The sequence below is a fragment of the Oncorhynchus clarkii genome, chromosome 29 (genome assembly GCF_045791955.1).
Source record: "Oncorhynchus clarkii lewisi isolate Uvic-CL-2024 chromosome 29, UVic_Ocla_1.0, whole genome shotgun sequence".
Lineage (NCBI taxonomy): Eukaryota > Metazoa > Chordata > Actinopteri > Salmoniformes > Salmonidae > Oncorhynchus > Oncorhynchus clarkii.
The window spans coordinates 48,484,581-48,495,817 of record NC_092175.1 but is presented as its reverse complement, the minus strand read 5'-3'; positions in this window follow the sequence as shown (position 1 = coordinate 48,495,817).

Below are 11,237 nucleotides of genomic sequence, written 5' to 3'. Positions count from 1 at the left end.
CCCTTATTCTTTGCTTCAAATAATAATAATAATAATAAATGTATTAATAAATAAACAAACACCCTACCACTAAAAACCCAACCACACTACTCCACTATTTAAATATATTTGGTCCTGGGGCGGCAGGTAGCCTAGTGGTTAGAGAGTTGGGTTGCTGGATCGAATCCCCGAGATGACAAGGTAAAAGTATGTCGTTCTGCCCTTGAACAAGGGAGTTAACCCACTGTTCCCCGTCATTGTAAATGAGAAATTATTCTTTCTTTTAAAAATGTTACCTTTATTTAACTAGGCAAGTCAGTTAAGAACAAATTCTTATTTTCAATGACGGCCTAGGAACAGTGGGTTAACTGCCTGCTCAGGGGCAGAACGACAGATTTGTACCTTGTCAGCTCAGGGATTTGAACTTGCAACCTTCCGGTTACTAGTCCAACACTCTAACCACTAGGCTACCCTGCCGAGACTTGTCTTGTTAAATAAAGGTTGAAAAAAAAACTCAGGCCTGAAAGGATAGGACACTCCCTGCAAATCTTCTGATGTCAAGTCTCGCACACCCAAATACCTCTCTGCAGCTGCAACCACCACCTCAATTTTCTGTGACTTACATTCCATCCCTGCAGTACAGTTGATAACAAATTATATTTATATAAAAATCCAATCTTACTGAAACATATATCACAGTCACTCAAGTCATAGACTGTTCTTTCTGCTACAGCACGGGAAACAGTACCAGAGCGCCACGTCTAGGTCCAAAAGGCTCCTTATCAGCTTCTACCCCCAAGCCTGCTGAACAATTTTACAAATGGGCACCCGGACTATTTACATTGACCCCCCCTTTGTTTTTAAACTGCTGCTACTCGCTGTTTATTATCTACGCATAGTCACTTTACCCCTACCTACATGTACAAATTACCTCGACTAACCTGCACCCCTGCATCCTGACTCGGTACTGGTACCCCATGTATATAGCCTCGTTATTGTTATTTTATTACTTTTTATTTAACATTTTACTTTAGTTTATTTCAGAGATAGCCCGCAGGTCTGTGCCCAAACAATTCAAGCTTCTACTTTTAAAAATCCATCTCTCCAAAAATAAGTCTCTCACTGTTGCAGCCTGTTATAGACCCCCCTCAGGTCCCAGGTGTGCCCTGGACACCATATGTGATTTTTGTGCTCCCCATCTATCTTCAGAGTTCGTTCTGTTAGGTGACCTAAACTGGGATATCTTTGCTTGAAATAATTATACAGACCCGACGGCCCTCGACCAGCACAAAAACATACTATGGCTTACTGTACTAGCATTGAATAGTTCTAGCATTGAACTTTTCAGGGAAGTTAGGAAGCAATACACACATTCAGTTAGGAAAGCAAAGGCTAAAGGTAAATATGCTTAACACCCCGGCCGTCCTACAATTTAAGCTAGATGCCCTCAATCTCACACAAATTATCAAGGAACCTACCCATGCACAACCCTAAATCTGTAAAAATAGGCACCCTCATATATATTATTCTGACTAACTGATCAGCTAGATCTACTGTCTCTATTATATTATGGAAGACCAGCTAGATCAACTGTCTCTTTTAAATAATGACAGATCAGCTAGATCTACAGTCTCGCACATATTATGATAGAACAGCTAGATCTAATGTCTCTACTACATTATGAAAGACCAGCTACATCTACTGTCTCTATTATAATATGACAGACCAATTAGATCTACTGTGTTTATTATATCATGGCAGACCAGCTAGATCTACTTTCTCTTTTATATAATGACACACCTAATAGATCTACCGTCTCTAATATATTGTGACAGACCAGCTTGTCACGTTCGTTGTATGGATGAGACCAAGGCGCAGCTGTCACGGCTTTCTTCTGTTGAATGAGAGGCGGACCAAATCACAGCGTGGTTATTTTGATACATCTTTAATGAAGATAAATGAACAATATACAAAAACAAGAAATGTGAAAAACCGAAAACAGCCCTATCTGGTGTAACAAACACAAAGACAGGAACAATCACCCACAAAACCCAACACCAAACAGGCTACCTAAATATGGCTCCCAATCAGAGACAATGACTACCACCTGCCTCTGATTGAGAACCATATCAGGCCCAAACACAGAAACAGACAAACAAGACATCCAACATAGAATGCCCACTCAGATCACACCCAAACAAAACATGACCAAACAAAACATAGAACATACAAAGCAAACTATGGTCAGGGTGTGACAGTACCCCCCCCCCCCCCCCCCCCCCCCAGGGTGCGGACGCAAAACCTGAACCTATTGGGGAGGGTCTGGGTGGGCATCTGTCCGCGGTGGCGGCTCTGGTGCTGGACGTGGCCCCCACTTCACCATAGTCTTATTCCGCCCCATTGTCCGCTTCCGTGGCCTCCTAACCACGGCAACCCTTCTAAATGAACCCACTGGACAGAGGGGCAGCTCGGGACAGAGGGGCGGCTCGGGAACGAGGGGCGGCTCGGGAACGAGGGGCGGCTCGGGACAGAGGGGCGGCTCGGGACAGAGGGGCAGCTCGGGACAGAGGGGCAGCTCGGGACAGAGGGGCAGCTCCGTACTGGCTGACGACTCTGGCAGATCCTGGCTGACTGGCGGCTCTGGCAGAACCTGGCTGCCTGGCTGCTCTGGCAGATCCTGGCTGAATGGCGGTTCTGGCAGATCCTGGCTGACTGGCGGCTCTGGCAGATCCTGGCTGACTGGCGGCACTGGCGGCTCCAGGCTGACTGGCGGCTCCTGGCAGACTGGCGGCACTGGCGGCTCCTGGCTGACTGGCGGCACTGGCGGCTCCTGGCTGATTGGCGGCACTGGCGGCTCCTGGCTGACTGGCGGCGCTGGCGGCTCCTGGCTGACTGGCGGCACTGGCGGCTCCTTGCAGACTGGTGGCACTGGCGGTTCCCTGCAGACTGGCGGCACTGGCGGCTCCCTGCAGACTGGCGGCACTGGCGGCTCCCTGCAGACTGGCGGCACTGGCGGCGCTGGGCAGACTGGCGGCACTAGCGGCGCTGGGCAGACGGGTGGCTCAGACGGCGCTGGGCAGACTGGCGACTCTGATGGAGCTGGGCAGACGGGTAGCTCAGGCGGCGCTGCAGACCAGCTAAATCTACTGTCTCTATAATATTATGACAGACCAGCTAGATATGCTCTCTCTATTATATTATGACAGACCAGCTAGATCTACTGTCTCTGTGTCTCTTTTATATTATGACAGACCAGCGAGATCTACTGTCTCTATTATGTTATATCATGACAGACCAGCTAGATCTACTGTCTCTATTATAATAACACAGACCAGCTAGATCTAATTTATCTTTGTCTCTATTATATTAAGACAGAACAGCTACATTTACTGTATCTATTATATATTTGACAGACCAGCTACATCTACTGTCTCTATTATATTATGACAGACCAGCTAAATCTACTGTCTCTATTGTATTATGACAGAACAGTTAGATCTACTGTCTCAATTATAATATGACAGACAAGATAGATAATTCTCTATTATATTATGACAGACGAGCTGGATCTGCTATCTCTATTATATTATGACAGACCAGCTAAATCTACTGTCTCTATAATATTATGACAGACCAGCTAGATCTACTGTCTCTATTGTATTATGACAGACCAGCTAGATCTACTGTCTCAATTATAATATGACAGACAAGATAGATAATTCTCTATTATATTATGACAGACGAGCTGGATCTGCTATCTCTATTATATTATGACAGACCAGCTAAATCTACTGTCTCTATAATATTATGACAGACCAGCTAGATCTACTGTCTCTATAATATTATGACAGACCAGCTAGATCTACTGTCTCTGTGTCTCTATTATATTATGACAGACCAGCGAGATCTACTGTCTCTATTATATTATGACAGACCAGCTAGATCTACTTTCTCTATTGTATTATGACAGACCAGCTAGATCTACTTTCTCTATTATATGATGACAGACCAGCTAGATCTACTGTCTCTATTATATTATCTCATGACAGACCAGCTTGATATACTGTCTCTATTATATTATGACAGACCAGCTAGATCTACTATCTTTGTGTTTCTATTATATTATGACTGACCAGCGAGATCTACGGTCTCTATTATATTATATCATGACAGACCAGCTAAATATACTGTCTCTATTATATTATGACAGACCAGCTAGATCTACTGTCTCTGTGTCTCTATTATATTATGACAGACCTTCTAGATCTACTGTCTCTATCATAATATGACAGACCAGCTAGATCTACTGTCTCTAATATAATATGACAGACCAGCTGTCAGGACCCGGTTACGAACCCGGGTCTCCGGAGTGAGAAACAGTCACTTAACCTACTGAGCCACGAATAGTCGGCAGAACCCAGAAGATGAGGCAGACACAGCAGTACTTGAGACGGTGTATTTAATGAAGTAAAAAGAGAAGTCCTTCAGGAAAACATGTAACTCCACAACCTCAAAAGGAATTCCACAAGAACAAAGGTAACCCTCCAAGACAAAAAGGTAAATCCACAAGGTGGTAGGAATAGCATAAAAAGCCTCAAAAGATACTCAAAAATAAATAAACAAGAACAACAGAATTCCACAAGAGAGTCCACCGGGATCAACAAGAGTTCACAGAATACTAGGGCTGGGTGCTAACATACAAACACAGAGCAAAGAACTGAGGAAAACTAAGGGTTTAAATACAATCAGGGGAAAGGAGGCACAGGTGCAAATAATAATGGGGATCAAGGGAAAACAAAAGGTCAAAAAGCACAATGGGGGCATCTAGTGACCAAAAACCGGAACAACCCTGGCCAAATCCTGACACCAGCTTGATCTACTGTCTCTTTGTCTCTATTATATTATGACAGGCCAGATAGATATGCTGTCTCTATTATATTATGACAGACCAGCTAGATCTACTGTCTCTGTGTCTCTATTATATTATGACAGACCAGCTAGATCTACTGTGTGTATTGTATTATGACAGACCAGCTAGACCTACTGTCTCTATTATATTATATCATGACAGACCAGCTAGATATACTGTCTCTATTATATTATGACAGACCAGCTAGATACTGTCTCTGTTTATCTATTATATTATGACACACCAGCTAGATCTACTGTCTCTGTGTCTCTATGATATTATGACAGACCAGCTAGATCTACTGTCTCTATTATATTATGACAGACCAGCTAGATCTACTGTCTCTATTATAATATGACAGACCAGCTTGATCTACTGTCTCTTTGTCACTATTATATTATGACAGGCCAGATAGATATACTGTCTCTATTATGTTATGACAGACCAGCTAGATCTACTGTCTCTGTGGCTCTATTATATTATGACAGGCCAGCTAGATCTTCTGTCTCTATTATATTATGACAGACGAGCTAGATTTACTGTCTCTATTATATTATGACAGAACAGCTAGATCTACTGTCTCTATTATATTATGACAGACCAGCTAGATCTACTGTCTCTATTGTATTATGACAGACCAGCTAGATATACTGTCTCTATTATATTATGACAGACCAGCTAGATCTACTGTCTCTGTGTCTCTATTATATTATGACAGACCAGCTAGATCTACTGTCTCTATCATAATATGACAGACCAGCTAGATCTAATGTCTCTATTATATTATAACAGACGAGCTAGATCTACTGTCTCTACTACATTATGACAGAACAGCTACATTTACTGTATCTATTATATTTTGACAGACCTGCTGCATTTACTGTCTCCATTGTATTATGACAGACCAGCTAGATCTACTGTCTCTATTATAATATGACAGACCAGCTAGATCTACTGTCTCTATTATATTATGACAGACGAGCTAGATTTACTGTCTCTACTACATTATGACAGAACAGCTACATTTACTGTATCTATTATATTTTGACAGACCTGCTGCATTTACTGTCTCCATTATATTATGAAAAACCAGCTAGATCTACTGTCTCATATTATATTATGAGAGACCAGCTAGATATACTGTCTCTATTATATTTTGACAGACCAGCTAGATCTACTGTCTCTGTGTCTCTATTATATTATGACAGACCAGCTAGATCTACTGTCTCTGTGTCTCTATTATATTATTACAGACCAGCTAGATCTACTGTCTCTATCATAATATGACAGACCAGCTAGATCTAATGTCTCTATTATATTATGACAGACCAGCTAGATCTACTGTCTCTATTATAATATGACGGACCAGCTTGATCTACTGTCTCTATTATATTATGACAGACCAGCTAGATTTACTGACTATATTATGTTATGACAGACCAGCTTGATCTACTGTCTCTGTGTCTCTATGATATTATGACAGACCAGCTAGATGTACTGTCTCTATTATATTATGACAGACCAGCTAGATCTACTGTCTCTATTATAATATGACAGACCAGCTTGATCTACTGTCTCTTTGTCACTATTATATTATGACAGGCCAGATAGATATACTGTCTCTATTAAAATATGAAAAACCAGCTAGATCTACTGTCTCTGTGGCTCTATTATATTATGACAGGCCAGCTAGATCTTCTGTCTCTATTTTATTTTGACAGACGAGCTAGATTTACTGTCTCTATTATATTATGACAGAACAGCTAGATCTACTGTCTCTATTATATTATGACAGACCAGCTAGATCTACTGTCTCTATTGTATTATGACAGACCAGCTAGATATACTGTCTCTATTATATTATGACAGACCAGCTAGATCTACTGTCTCTGTGTCTCTATTATATTATGACAGACCAGCTAGATCTACTGTCTCTATAATATTATGACAGACCAGCTAGATCTACTGTCTCTGTGTCTCTATTATATTATGACAGACCAGCGAGATCTACTGTCTCTATTATATTATGACAGACCAGCTAGATCTACTTTCTCTATTGTATTATGACAGACCAGCTAGATCTACTTTCTCTATTATATGATGACAGACCAGCTAGATCTACTGTCTCTATTATATTATCTCATGACAGACCAGCTTGATCTACTGTCTTTGTGTTTCTATTATATTATGACTGACCAGCGAGATCTACGGTCTCTATTATATTATATCATGACAGACCAGCTAAATATACTGTCTCTATTATATTATGACAGACCAGCTAGATCTACTGTCTCTGTGTCTCTATTATATTATGACAGACCTTCTAGATCTACTGTCTCTTTGTCTCTATTATATTATGACAGGCCAGATAGATATGCTGTCTCTATTATTTTATGACAGACCAGCTAGATCTACTGTCTCTGTGTCTCTATCATAATATGACAGACCAGCTAGATCTAATGTCTCTATTATATTATAACAGACCAGCTAGATCTACTGTCTCTATTATAATATGACAGACCAGCTTGATCTACTGTCTCTTTGTCTCTATTATATTATGACAGGCCAGATAGATATACTGTCTCTATTATATTATGACAGACGAGCTAGATCTACTGTCTCTACTACATTATGACAGAACAGCTACATTTACTGTATCTATTATATTTTGACAGACCAGCTAGATCTACTGTCTCTATTGTATTATGACAGACCAGTTAGATCTACTGTCTCCATTGTATTATGACAGACCAGCTAGATCTACTGACTATATTGTATTATGACAGACCAGTTAGATCTACTGTCTCCATTGTATTATGACAGACCAGCTAGATCTACTGACTATATTATGTTATGACAGACCAGCTAGATCTACTGTCTCTATTATAATATGAAAAACCAGCTAGATGTACTTTCTCTTTGTCTCATATTATGACAGGCCAGCTAGATCTACTGTTTCTGTGTCTCTATTGTATTATGACAGACCTGCTTGACTAATGTCTCTATTATATTATGACAGACCAGCTAGATCTACTGTCTCTATTATATTATGACTGACCAGCTAGATCTACTGTCTCCATTATATTATGACAGACCAGCTAGGTCTACTGTCTCTGTGTCTCTATTATATTATGAGAGACCAGCTTGATCTACTGTCTCTATTATATTATGACAGACCAGCTAGATCTACTGTCTCTATATATCATGACGGACCAGATAGATCTACTGTCTCTATTATAATATGACAGACCAGCTAGATATACTGTCTCTATTATATTATGACAGACCAGCTGGATCTACTGTCTCTATTATATTATGGCAGACCAGCTAGATCCGCTGTCTCTATTATATTATGACAGACAAGCTAGATCTACTGTCTCTATTGTATTATGACAGACCAGCTAGATTTATTGTCTCTATTATGTCATGACAGACCAGCTAGATCTACTGTCTCTATTAAATTATGACATACCAGCTAGATCTACTGTCTCTATTATATTTTGACAGACCAGCTAGATCTACCCTCTCTAATATATTATGACAGACCAGCTAGATCTATTGTCTCTATTATAATTTGACAGACCAGCTAGATCTACTGTCTCTATTATTTTATGACAGACCAGCTAGATCGGCTGTCTCTATTATATTATGACAGACCAGCTAGATCTACTGTCTCTATTATATTATGACAGACAAGCTAGATTTACTGTCTCTATTATAATATGACAGACCAGCATGATCTACTGTCTCTTTGTCTCTATTATATTATGACAGGCCAGATAGATATGCTGTCTCTATTATATTATGACAGACCAGCTAGATCTACTGTCTCTGTGTCTCTATCATAATATGACAGACCAGCTAGATCTAATGTCTCTATTATATTATAACAGACCAGCTAGATCTACTGTCTCTATTATAATATGACAGACCAGCTTGATCTACTGTCTCTGTGTCTCTATGATATTATGACAGACCAGCTAGATCTACTGTCTCTATTATATTATGACAGACCAGCTAGATCTACTGTCTCTTTGTCACTATTATATTATGACAGGCCAGATAGATATACTGTCTCTATTAAAATATGAAAAACCAGCTAGATCTACTGTCTCTGTGGCTCTATTATATTTTGACAGGCCAGCTAGATCTTCTGTCTCTATTTTATTATGACAGACGAGCTAGATCTACTGTCTCTATTAATAATATGAAAAACCAGCTTGATCTTCTTTCTCTTTGTCTCTATTATATTATGACAGACCAGCTAGATTTACTGTCTCTATTTTAATATGACAGACCAGCTAGATCTACTGTCTCTACTACATTATGACAGAACAGCTACATTTACTGTATCTATTATATTTTGACAGACCTGCTGCATTTACTGTCTCTATTATATTATGACAGACCAGCTAGATCTACTGACTATATTATGTTATGACAGACCAGATAGATATATGTCTCTATTATATTATCACAGACCAGCTAGATCTACTGTCTCTATTATAATATGAAAAACCATCTAGATGTACTTTCTCTTTGTCTCATATTATGACAGGCCAGCTAGATCTACTGTTTCTGTGTCTCTATTGTATTATGACAGACCTGCTTGACTACTGTCTCTATTATATTATGACAGACCAGCTAGATCTACTGTCTCTATTATATTATGACTGACAGCTAGATCTACTGTCTTTGTGGCTCTACTATATTATGACAGACCAGATAGATCTACTGTCTCTTTGTCTCTATTATATTATGACAGAACAGCTACTTTTTCTGTATCTATTTTATATTTGACAGACCAGCTACATCTACTGTCTCTATTATATTATGACAGACCAGCTAAATCTACTGTCTCTACTGTATTATGACAGACCAGTTAGATCTACTGTCTCCATTGTATTATGACAGACCAGCTAGATCTACTGTCTCAATTATAATATGACAGACAAGATAGATAATTCTCTATTATATTATGACAGACGAGCTAGATCTGCTATCTCTATTATATTATGACAGACCAGCTAAATCTACTGTCTCTATAATATTATGACAGACCAGCTAGATCTACTGTCTATAATATTATGACAGACCAGCTAGATCTACTGTCTCTGTGTCTCTATTATATAATGACAGACCAGCGAGATCTACTGTCTCTATTATATTATGACAGACCAGCTAGATCTACTTTCTCTATTGTATTATGACAGACCAGCTAGATCTACTTTCTCTATTATATGATGACAGACCAGCTAGATCTACTGTCTCTATTATATTATATCATGACAGACCAGCTTGATGTACTGTCTCTATTATATTATGACAGACCAGCTAGATCTACTGTCTCTGTGTCTGTATTATATTATGACTGACCAGCGAGATCTACTGTCTCTATTATATTATATCATGACAGACCAGCTAAATATACTGTCTCTATTATATTATGACAGACCAGCTAGATCTACTGTCTCTGTGTCTCTATTATATTATGACAGACCTTCTAGATCTACTGTCTCTATCATAATATGACAGACCAGCTAGATCTACTGTCTCTATTGTATTATGAGATACCAGCTTGATCTACTGTCTCTATTATATTATGACAGGCCAGATTGACATACTGTCTCTGTTATATTATGACAGACCAGCAAGATCTACTGTCTCTATTATAATATGAAAAAACAGCTCGATCTACTTTCTCTTTGTCTCTATTATATTATGACAGACCAGCTAGATTTACTGTCTCTATTATATTATGACAGAACAGCTAGATCTACTGTCTCTATTATATTATGACAGACCAGCTAGATCTACTGTCTCTATTATATTATGACAGACCAGCTAGATCTACTTTCTCTATTGTATTATGACAGGCCAGCTAGATCTACTGTGTGTATTATATTATGACAGACCAGCTAGACCTACTGTCTCTATTATATTATATCATGACAGACCAGCTAGATATACTGTCTCTATTATATTATGACAGACCAGCTAGATACTGTCTCTGTGTCTCTATGATATTTTGACAGACCAGCTAGATCTACTGTTTCTATTATATTATGACAGACCAGCTAGATCTACTGTCTCTATTATATTTTGACATACCAGCTAGATCTACCCTCTCTAATATATTATGACAGACCAGCTAGATCTACTGTTTCTATTATATTATGACAGACCAGCTAGATCGGCTGTCTCTATTATATTATGACAGACCAGCTAGATCTACTGTCTCTATTATATTATGACAGACAAGCTAGATTTACTGTCTCTATTATGTTATGACAGACCAGCTAGATCTACTTTCTCTATTGTATTATGGCAGAACAGCTAGATCTACTGT